The sequence below is a fragment of the Suricata suricatta genome, chromosome 1, assembly GCF_006229205.1.
Source record: "Suricata suricatta isolate VVHF042 chromosome 1, meerkat_22Aug2017_6uvM2_HiC, whole genome shotgun sequence".
NCBI lineage: Eukaryota > Metazoa > Chordata > Mammalia > Carnivora > Herpestidae > Suricata > Suricata suricatta.
This window is the reverse complement of record NC_043700.1, coordinates 28,188,160-28,197,903: the sequence shown is the minus strand read 5'-3', so window position 1 is coordinate 28,197,903 and position 9,744 is coordinate 28,188,160. Positions and strand designations below refer to the sequence as shown.

At 36.6% G+C, this 9,744-nt stretch overlaps 1 long non-coding RNA gene across 1 annotated transcript; it reads left to right on the top strand.

The window, feature by feature from the left end:
* Positions 1 to 1,307: 1,307 nt before the first annotated feature.
* On the top strand, positions 1,308 to 5,442 carry LOC115288537. Its single transcript, XR_003907064.1, has 2 exons — positions 1,308 to 1,395; positions 5,262 to 5,442. It is a non-coding gene; the product is annotated as an uncharacterized LOC115288537 (long non-coding RNA).
* Positions 5,443 to 9,744: the final 4,302 nt, after the last annotated feature.

Sequence of the window (9,744 nt, the reverse complement as noted above, 5' to 3'; positions counted from 1 at the left end):
TTTTATTTATTTTTTGAGAAATAGAGAGAGAGAGACAGAGACAGAGCGTGAGCAGGGTAGGGGCAGAGAGAGAGGGAGACACAGAATCCAAAGCAGGCTCCAAGCTCGGAGCTGTCAGCACGGAGTCTGATGCAGGCTCGAATTTACCAACGGCAAGATCATGACCTGAGCCCAAGTCAAATGCTTAATGGACTGACCCACCAGGTGTCCCAAGACATAACTTTTTGAATAAAAATCTATTTTACTTTATCTTTAAATCTTGACCCTTGCTAATTCATTACATAGTGAGTACTTCACCTTAGAGCTGTATTTATCAAATATCTTCTACATTGAGTGTTGAGGGCATATATATGTATTTTTTTATTAAATGTAAGACAATCAAGTATGAAGACTGAGATCCTGGACTCAACTAGCCTGGGCTCCATGCAGACATCCAGAACATATCCCTGTTTCCTCCTCCATGTAGCTATCCATGAAATACATGTCTGTTTCCTCTTCCCAAAAGCTGTTAATAAAATATTCAAGACAATGATCATGTTTCTTCCAAGTCTTTTCTCTTTTTGCTAGAAATTTCCCTAGAGTCCTCAACCATTCTGATTATTATCAACATTATACTTACATAAAACAAACTCCCAAATAGTAGGCAGAATAAAATACGAGAAATTAGAATTCAGAAATGAATCTCTTGACATTAACTTGCTACAGATGTTCAGTTTAACAGACTATGCTTTCTTTGTTCTATATATTCTATATATTTCTATGCTTTTTAAGTTTATTTTGAGAGAGAGAGAGAGTGCATATGTATGAGTGAGAAAGGGTCAGAGAGAGAATCCCAAGCAGGTTCCATGATGTCAACACAGAGCCTGAAGCAGAGCTTGATCTCACAAAGAATGAGATCATGGCCTGAGCTGAAATCAAGAGTCAGATGCTTAACTGGCTGAGCCACTCAGGTGTCCCAAAGCTCTTTCTTAAAATTTATTTTAGTGAGAGAGAGCGAGTGAGGGGAAGGGAGGGGCAGAGGGAAAGAGAGAGAGAAAAATCTTAAGCAGGCTCCACCACTTAGCACAGAGCCTGATGTGGGGCTCGATCCCTTGACCCTGGGATCATGACCTGAGCCAAAATCAAGAGTTGGACGCTCAACCAGCTGAGCCACCCAGGTGCCCCAGTATAGTTTTTATATAGACATCTGAAGTAATATTACAAATCTTATAGTAAATTTAATATTGTGATTAGCATTTCCTTATTTACACATGGCAATTTGTGTATTTATGCTCTTTTATACGACAATTGTACACAGTTTATTGACTAGGGTCCTGGTATAAAGACATGACTGGAATGTGTCAGTGTGAGTACAGGCAGGTGATACGGGATGGAGGCAAGGAGGCTTTCTACAAAGTAAGATCGTCAATGTACTTGAATGTACTTAAAGAATGGATAGAATTTTCTTTCTCCTGACCTAGAGCTTTCAAATGCAAAAGAGATGGAAAATTCAACACTTCTGGAAATAATATGGGAAAAGAATACTGACTTAAATCTTATAACACCTGATACTCAATAATAAAATGAAATCCTGGAAAGAAAAGGTTCTGCAAAAACTTATGACTTTTCTTCTACTTTAAGTGGCTCCAAAAACGTACCTAAAATCACTTTGTGACCAAGATCATATAACCGGTCATCAGTTGAATAGAGAATTTTAAATATGTGTCTCAGCAACAATAAACAAGAGGTTCTAATTATATTAAGACACTTAATTTTTTTATTTTTAAATTTACGTATTTATTATTGAAATATAATTGACATATATCCTTGTATACGTTTAAGGTGTGCAATGTGTTGGTTTGAAAAAAAACCAGATAAGTAATGTGTTTTACTTTATATTGGAAGTTTTAAACTATTCATACTTTCTAACCAATTACCATCAATATTTTCTATTTCTTCTCATGCAAATGCACCTACTGTTTAAAGGTCTCTAATGTATAAATAATCAGGGCAAAAAACAGGAGTTTGTCTGTTTCTGTTATTGTTTTCAGGTTTTTGACTTTACCTTCCTGATGTTTTCACAAAAACAGCAAATAAGAATTACATTGCTTTATTTTTGGACATTTGTATTTTAGGAAGAGAAGAAAGAAATAAAAAGACTTCTAATAACAGAAAGAGTGTTTCTACTATAATGCAATACATGTATCCATAAAAAAAACCACCCTCATTTTCTGCAAAATCACACACTATAAAAACAGAACTTATGAGAAAAATCAGTAAGGATAGATCACTTCAAACCTATAGAACTTTGCAACCAGAATACAAACAAAACTAATAATTGGTACCCAGGGAGATAACTTGGATTGGCCAGGCAAGCAGCCCAGCATGGATGGGGATTGTCACAGTGCAGGTTATAAAAACAAAACAAAAAAAATAAATAAAACAAAACACCCCTCAAAAAAAGAAAAAAGCCCAACAAAGTAGAGTGGAAATGCAGGCTACACAGTAAAGGAAGCTGACTGGTGGGAGCTGAAGTAGGGAATAGACGTGGGGTTCTCAAATGGCGGGGCTGCTAAGAAGTTGGGCACCAGAGGCAGAAACTGCTGTAAAGTAGGGGCTACACACACACAGCACCAGGCTGTATCGCTCTGTGCCACAGACACTGAACTGGTGATTTTTTAAAAAAGTTTATTATTTTGACAGAGAGAGAGACAGAGCAAGCAGGGGAAGGCAGAGAGAGGAGACAGAGAATCCCAAGCAGGATCCATGTTGTCAGCGCAGAGCCCAACATGGGGCTCAAATCCTCAAACTGTGAGATCGTGACCTAAGCCAAAATCAGGAGTTGGATACTTAACCTCCTGAGCCACCCAGGCGCTCCTGAGCTGAGGATTTTTAATTTCTTTCTTACTGGAAATCATTCTACTCCAGTACACTGGCTTCGCTAGCCAAGAATAATCCATATAGAAACCAAATGACTTCTGTGGTATACAAGTATTTCCCTGTGTATCGATCTCACAACAACTAACTCTCATTGCAGGCTCAGACGTTTGTTTGTGTGTTATAGCAGAGGAGATTATATTTAAAAAAATACTTCTAGAAAAAAGTTTGATGAACAATCATAAGAAAGCTAAAAATAACATGATGAGTGTAGAATTTGAAAAGCACGTGTTGTTAGTAAATTCATGCTTTAAAAAAGTTTTTTTTAATGTTTATTTATTTTTGAGAGAGGGAAACAGAGTACGAGCAGTGAAGGGTCAGAGAGAAAGGGAGACACAGAATCAGAAGCAGGCTCCAGGATCTGAGCTGTCAGCACACAGCCTGATGCGGGGCTCAAACCCACAAATTGCAAGATCATTACCTGAACTGAAGTTGAACACCCAAATGACTGAGCCACCCAGGCACCCCCAGTAAATTCATACTTTGATTTCTAAACATAATTGTTGTTGAAATACTAATATATAAGACTAAACCAAGAAAGAACATAAATTTGTTTTCACTGTAATTGAGAAAGAACATAAAGTGTAATCTGTGTTACCACAGAGGTGAGTGCTAGCTGGGAGAGAGTGAGATGTATTTTAAACCACAATGCACATGGTAACAGGGGCTCATTCACTGATTCTAATAATGTTGGAAACTAATACAGTAACTGTCACTAGAACTAAAAGTCAGAGGCTCAAAAGTAAGATGAAAATGAGTGTCCAGAACCCACATACGGTTTCATAACCTGGTACTGACCACACCCTCTCCATTAAATTATGACCTTTTTTTTTTAAAGTCAAATTGCCTCCATATAAACATAAATGGAAAGATTATAGACCTGTAGAAATCACAATATGTCAAAAATATGTTGTTGAAAGTTGTAGCAAACACCATGAGTAGTTATTATGCACAAGGCACTGTTAATTTCCTACATATATTAAAACTAACACCCACAATAACCTCATCGATTTTATTATGTTCATTTTACAAATGAAGAAACATGTGGTTCAGAAGTTTAATGAGACTTCCATTTCTGTCCAAAATGGAGAAGGGATAAGATTTGCCTTCCTATTTGAAACTGAAAAAAATAGATGAAATGTATAGAAACAATCGATTTTAAGACATTAGATATTAATCATATATAGTAGACATATTAACCATCATATATTGTATGTAAAAATCATATATATACAATAGGTATACATCTTATGAGTCCTATTTTTCTGACTGATACAGATTTTGGTACCAGAAAGTATGATGATTAAACTTTTGATCAATGTTCAGACGAATGTGAGGACTACAGTAGAGAAAGCTTCTATCAGCTCTGAGAATACATACATTATCAACAAAATATGGTGACCATGTGAACATTAAGGAGGGTCCTGGTGATGTCTCAGAAGGAAATGAGAAACATGTTACTAGAAATTGAAAGAAAGGTGATCTTTGTAATAAAGTGGCAGAAAATGTGGCAGAATTGTGGTCTATGTTGGCTGAAAAGTAGAACTTGCAAGAGATGAATTTGCCTATTTAGTTGGGGAGATTTCCAAGAAAAGTGTTAGGTGAAGACTGGTATCTCTTTACCACTTATAAAAATACCTTAAAATGTGCAGGTCACGTTGGAACTGGGTAATAGGAGGAGGCTAGAAGAGTTCTGAGGTACATTCTAGAAAAAGTTTGGATTGCCTTGATGAGAAAGTTGGTAGAAATATGGACGTGAACGATGATTCTGTGAGGATCAGAAAGAAGTGTGCGGAGCTCTGAGGAAGCTTCCTTTGTCTTAGAGAACACATATATATCTCCATGAGCAGAACGTTGCTACAAATCTGAATGTTAGAGGTAATTCTGGTGTCATCTCAGAAATAAAGAAGTTATATTTGGACACAGGAGGAAAGGTATTCCTTGTTATGAAGTGGCAGAAATCTTGGCAGGACTGTGTTCTAGTGCTGGGTGGGAGGTAGAACTTGTAAGCAGTGAGCTTGTGTATTTAGCTGAAGGAATTTCCAAGCACCCCGTGGAAAGCATGGCCTGGTTTCTCCTTTTTGCTTTTAGTAAAATAGTAGATATAGAAAATATTGTGTGATCTATAAACAGGCTCCTAGAACTAATGAGTGTGTTCAGCAAATCTACACCAGTAGCATAAAAAACATGTAATACTTGAGATAATTCTGACAATATTTGTGCAAGAACTATGCATGAAAAATTTTTTTTAAATACTGTTGAAAGAAGTTTAAAAAAAAAACCAACATCAGCTGAGAAATAAATCTCAATATTAACTTATTAACTCTCTTCAATCTGATCTTTAGATGCAACAGAATCTCAATCAAAATTCCAGCAGACATTGTAGAAATTGACAAGCTGATTCTAAACATCTTCTGAAAACAACAGAGGACCTAGAAGTGCCAACACAATTTTTAAAGAACAACGTTGGAGGAATTACCTTCTTTACCTGATCTCAAGACTTATAATAAAGCTAAGGAAATCGTATCAGTGTGGCATTAGCATAAATATAAGTAAAGAGATCTGTGGAACAGAAAAGAGATACCAAAAATGGACCCATACATAGTCAATTGATTTTTAGCAGAGGTGCAAAGGTAATTCAGTAGAGAAAAGATTATCTTTTCACAAAAGAAGCTAGAATAATCAGAGAGCCATATGCAACAAAACAAAACAAAACAATAAAACCATTGATCTATATCTTATATAATATGTAAAAATTAACCTAAGTGGAGCACAGATATAAAACAAAACCTAAAGCATAACATTGTCTAGAATTTAAAAAAAAAGGAAGATAACATCCTTGTTATTTTGGTTAGGCAAAATTTTTTAAGATACAACAGCAAAAGACAAATGGAAAGAAAAAAACTGAAAAACTTGACCTCATCAAATTTAACATTTTTTTTTGCAAAAACAACAATAACAAAAACCAGTTAAGGGAATGAAAAAGTAAACCAAAGAATGACAGAAAATGTTTGTAAGTCACATATCTGTTAAAGAACTTGCATACAGAATACACACACACACACACACACACACACACACACATACACACATATATATATACACAGACACACACACACACATATATATAATTTTGCCACTCAATAGTTTAAGAAAACAACTTGATTAATAAATGGGCAAAACATTTACATAGTCAATTTACCAAAGAACATATCCATATGCAAATAAGCATATGGAAAAATGCTCAACATTATTAGTCACCAGGGAAATGCAAATTAAAACCACAATGAGATGCCACTACACACAAATTAGGATGTCAAAAATTCAAATGTCTGACCATACCAAGAGTTGGCAAGGATGTGATTTCCTTGAATTCTTGCCTGCTGCTTTTGGGAATATAAAATAATTCAGTATCTTAGGAAGTAGTTTGGCAATAGGTTAAAATGTTGCCCATCCATCCACCACATGACCCAGTTCCAGCTCCACCACTAACTAGGTGATTAGTCTTAGACAAGTAAACAGTTTGTGTATGTTAGCTATCATTGTTAATACTGAGATTTCCTACAATATTTCATAAGCTCACCCAGGCTGTATTACTCACACACCCTAATACAGTAGCTTCTTCACACAGGAGGGAAAAGAAGTATTATTTAGGAAATATGTGTGGAAAGGAGGACTGGGTTACCAGAAGTTGAAATAAACATTCCTTAAATGTTTTTTTGTTTGTTTTTTGTTTTGTATTTTTTTTATTTTTTATTTTTTATTTTTTTTTTGCTGAGAGTGACTATAATTGTTGAGCTCATCCTTTATAGCCATTCTCTTCATCACGGATTTCATACCACCTTAAACTTTGTTGTTAGCCTGACCATCATTTCCTTTTGTATGAGGAGCCACTTCAGGGCTCATGCACAACAAAGGCAAGCAGGGCAGATACAAAGATCTTCTTAGTGTTATGTCACTCGATAAAAACGATAAAAACGGCACTTTTGTTCTCCTGTCCAAGACTGGGCCAAATGGACTAACCTAAATCGCTCGATCACTGAGGTCAGGTTTTATGAAGGAGGGGAGGGAGGAGGAGAAAGAAGAGAAGGAAGTAAGTCCCATTAAGCTTGGTCTCTGGGAATCAACCATAAGGTGAGGGATATGTGATCCTCGAGGAGGATTTGGAATGTTTTCTTGGTAACTCTGCGAAAACACCCCCAAATTCCGCAAGAAGGAAAAGACGGAAACAGGAGAATTTTCTACAGCCCCAGATCTACTCTTTAGATTGCTGTCAAGGATGAGGCAAGATCTCATGGGACCTGCAAAATGTGGTTTATGTCAGAGTCCTTTTTTGTGTGTGTGTCTGTCTCAAGTAACTGAAGGTTAAAGGCATAGCAGATGCAGATAAAACATGGCCTACTGATACAAAGGAGTAGCTGAAATGGGAAGGGAGACTGCAGGAGGAAAGAACTGTAAGAAGTCCAAGAATATTGGAGGAACATTTTATCTCCTGGTTTACAACAAGTTGCTCAGCAAAGGGATATGAAGCATGCTATGGCTCCATTTTCATTAAAACTAATGCCACACAATAGACATAAATAAAAGCAGGAGCACACGGTTTATTCAAGGCTATTATTAATTCATCTCTTTGTGATTAATTTATCAAATTGAAAAAAAAAAGGCAGGAAAATAGAAGCTGGCAGGGCAAGCCAGGAGAAATGAAGGAGATTTGGAAACATTAAAGGATGTAGAATAACAACTAGAGAAAGAGGACCAAGTGGCTAGCAGGGATGGTAAACGAATTCAATAAAAGAAATGAGGATGGTTAATGTTTCTGGTGTTGGAGGCCAAGTGTCAGTTGAGGCTCAGTAAAGAATGGTTTTCTCGGGGCACCTGGGTGGCTCAGTCGGTTAAGCCTCCAACTTCGGCTCAGGTCAGATCTCACATTCGTGGGTTTGAGCCCCACGTCAGGCTCTGTGCTGACAGCTAGCTCAGAGCCTGGAGCCTGCTTCCGGTTCGGTGTTCTTCTCTCTCTGCCCCTTCCCCTCTCATGCTCTGTCTCTCTCTGTATCAAAAATAAATAAAACATTTTAAAAAAATTAAAAAAAAAAGAATGGTTTTCTCTCCAGGGGATAGGAAACTATACCTTTAAACAAAACAGTCTCATACCTCATCTGAGAGAGAGGATATCTATGGCATGAGGGAGAGGACTATCGCGCCAGTCCAAGCATAAGAGAGGAGAAGTAGAAGTATAAAGTTAGTTAAACAAACAAACAAACAGACAAAACAAAACAGAACAAAATAGAACAAAATAGCCCCTCAGCTCTAAGGTGTGTGGTCAGGGAAAATTACCACATTTCCCAGAAATGTCTGTGAAGACTCTCAGTAACAACAACCAGTAATGAAGGAGTCAGAGTGAAGGCAGCCTCGTGGTTGGCCCGTGTCATGGGGGCACCTACTTTACAGCCTCCAGACCCCTGGGGCTCTCTCTCTGTCTCTCCACACAAGCCTCCTTCTGGACTTTAACCGCAAATACTTGCTGATGGACTCGTTTCCCGTAAAAGCTGATCCTTTGTTTGCTTTAATTAAAAGATTTTTACTTAAGACTCATTTTATCACTCTCACATCACTGAAAACATGATGAGGTCAAGAACGAAATAAAAACACAACACTGAAACATTAACAGGGAAAAACATGTTATCGAATCTATATTACCAAGGAGATCCTAAAAATTCCCTCTGCTGGGTAATATTCAAAAGGAAAGAAATAAAGAATAAAGATAGAAGAATCGAAGAAAATAGGGCTTAACATCTAAGGCAATTAAAAGTACTTTTGTAAATAAATTGATGATGACATATAAAATAAATTAAATTGGACATAATAAAATAAATCAACATCAACAAAAACTCTTTTATGTAGGTAATCAGGGAAGAGAAGAGAAGCAATGTATGAGATTTGTCAAATGGAATAGAACATTCAAGAAGTTACTGCCATGACATGCATTTACTCATTTCATGTCGCTGCACTACATGTCTTAGTTTTTGCTTTTATGGAATGTAAGAACCTTTAAAAGTTCACCGTTGCTTGTAAACGTTTCAGAAAAAGGCTTTACTAAATTAAAACTATTTAAGAGTAAGAATGTGATGCCAGGTTCAAGCTGCTGTCAAGGAGACAGGTTTACAAGGACTCATAAAGTCATCATTCAGTGATATGTGGTCTTCTGATTTTCAGCACTTAATAATGCTGCAGCTGCCGCCTTCAAACTGGAGGCCATCAGCCCCCAATTTCCCCAATCCTTGATTTTTTTTCCAGTGAACCATCTCACTTGTCATTAACATAATGTTTTATTAAAGTGGCTGTTGGCAGTAAAGACCTGACAGTTCTTTTCTTTTATACACTGTGGCTGTTGTTCAAGTTTTATACTTCTTAATGATCTGTGATCTGTGTCTTGACAGCCCCAAATTCTGTTCGCATTTTTAAATGACTGTTTTAAGTTGACCAAATTATTCTTTAAACTTGAGAAATTATGCCTAAAGTCTCAGCAACTGAATCTCTCCCTTTCTTATTCTGTAGGCTATTCTTCTTTGTCAATTCAAAAAGAATATGCATAGACACCTGAACACTAAGCTTATTTATTTATTTTAACCAGTGGCATATTTTAGAATTTTAATCAATAGAGATCAAGTGTGTGTTTGTGTGTGTGTGCGCGCACGTGCATGCAAAATCTATACTATTGGGGAAAATGTAACCATAAAATCACAATTTTATTTCAAATATTTGATATTTTGTACCTGTTGTCAGAACATTCTAGTAACATAGTTACAAGTGATGTAAGGGAATGTTGAA